Consider the following 2,499-nt stretch of genomic DNA (forward strand, 5'->3'; position numbering starts at 1 on the left):
AGGGAACCATAAGGTGATCACTCTGCACTTCTCTTTCCAGTCTGCTGTGTTAGGTGACAGGTAAGCTTTACCTGCAGGGAATGGTCCCTTGCCTTCCTTCTGCAGCCAGATTGGTCCATTCCTTGCACATGTGACTTGGCAGTGGACACCTGTTGGGAGGGGTTAGCACTAGTAGATAAGGAGAGCTCCTTCCCTATTCATGGTGACCATTTTCCCTACTTTTAGCATGTTATACGTGACCTCAGCCATGAGTAGCGCAGATTGTAAAGCTGCGGTCTTATACAGGTTTTACGTATCCTGGCTAGGATTAATTCCTGCTCTCATCAAATATGTCTGTCCGGTGAATTCAATTTAAATAAAAAAAAGGGACATTCACAATGAGAAACTTCAGAAGTTGTTTAACTACAATTCCCAGCACCCACTATGATTTGCAGTTTAATGGTATCTGGTAACAAGAATGATACCTGTATGTGGGTATGCGTGTACAGAATTGGCGGGGTCCAAGAAATATCCTTTGTTCGGTGAGCTGGGGATGTCGAGGTATGCCCCTGCTCCCTTGTCTTGGGAATAGAACCACCTGTTCTGCAGTTTCTGGCAGAATCATCAAGTGACCTTCTTTGAGCTGTTTACCAAGTGGCAGTGAATTGGGTTATTGTTGGTTATAACTGGCAGGAATCCCACTGCTATCAATACAGGGGTTGAGTGCAGACCTATCGATTCACAGACCGAGGTGGGGGGATTTTCTGGAATCAGTAGCTATAAAGCTATGGACATACAGGCTGTTGTCAGCCTACGTAATTGGGCTGATCTCAGTATGTGTGAGTCCGCAAACAGGCTGATCAGATTTAAATCTGTGGAGCAGGGGCACTGAGCAGATCTGCTTCTATCAGCCTGCAAAATTACTCAGACTAACAACAGCCAATGATCAGCCTATGACAACAACCTGTGTGTCCATAGCCTGAGATAAATGTAAGTAAATGTATGGGGGGTGTTGCCATACTGCATACCAAGATAAACTAGAAGAAAATATGTATACAATTCCATAACACAATGGGGAAAGCATCACCAGAACAGAATAGAAGAATGCTTGTTTTATTGTTTTCCTCTGCAGCCCATATAGCATAGTATATTCCACCTCCCCCTAAATGGACATGTGCTCCCTAATCTTTTATTCCATCTAAAAAAAGGCAAGAAGTTTGTGCAGATGTAGCTCAAAAACTGGAGCACGGCAATCTGGACACCCTGGAGAAACAGCACCCGCAGTAGAGGGCCTTAGTGCAGATGTAATTCATTGCCAACTAGACACGTTGGACATCCCAGGACCACACTAGTCCCAATAAAGTGCATGTCCATAGCAGTTAGTAATAAGTGTTTAAATATATATGTATATATATATATATATATATATATATATATATATATATATATTCCAGAAATATGACAGTACCCCAAGGTAAATTTCAATAAAGACAAACATGTCAAACCAGTGAGGTTTATTCAATCCAACATTTTGGTTCAATACTAGAACCTTCGTCCTGACTAGAACCTTCCCTGACGAAGGTTCTAGTATTGAACTGAAAGGTTGGATTGAATAAACCTCACTGGTTTGACATATTTGTCTTTATTGCAATTTACCTTGGAGTGCTGTCATATTTCTGGGATGTTATACTTAGTTTTGGACTGGCACCCAGGCTGTTCCTGCTCTTTTGGTTGTGAACTCCATCCGTTGGTGTTGGTGTTTTATATTTTTATATATATATATATATATATATATATATATATATATATATATATATATATATATATATATATATAGATATAGAGATGCAGATGTTCCGCACACCATAAGTGGCAAAAGACCTGGGTGCTAATCCAAAAGATAAATGGATACAGGTGCAGGGTGGGACAGCACTCCAAGGATTTGAAGACAAGGATATAATGTCAAGAAAATGAGCAGGTTTATTCAATCCGACGTTTCAGTTCCAACGTCTTCAAATCCTTGGAGTGCTGTCCCACCCTGCACCTATATATAGATATATATATATATGAGACCAATGGCTCATGTCCCAGCAGGGGGGCTAAAGGACATGGAGAGCTGACCCTTGCAGATAGTGCACTGCTTGTTGGCTTGGTGACAATGATATGGGGAGGAGGAGAGAGTCAGGCAGGACAAAGATCACTCTCCCGGCTGACTGAGCTCTCACACAGGGAAACACGCGGCTCCTATTTGCTCTGCACTTCTCTCTAATTGCACGTCCTGGAAATTTGTGTCCATTTAAATGCTTCATTTCCCCCTATTTCAGCACTTCTCTTCTACACCAACTGCCTAATGAGCCTGAGTCTCCAGCCTTGCTCTGGATAATGGGATGCTCTGCAGCCAAATGGGGCGGCCTATCATGTTTTCTCATATGGATGGTTTTATATATATGTGTATGTGTGTGTCTGTGTGTGTGAATGGACAGACAAACAGAGAGCACTCACATGGTTCCTCACTTTAAC

This window comes from Xenopus laevis, chromosome 2L (genome assembly GCF_017654675.1).
Source record: "Xenopus laevis strain J_2021 chromosome 2L, Xenopus_laevis_v10.1, whole genome shotgun sequence".
Taxonomy (NCBI): Eukaryota; Metazoa; Chordata; class Amphibia; order Anura; family Pipidae; genus Xenopus; species Xenopus laevis.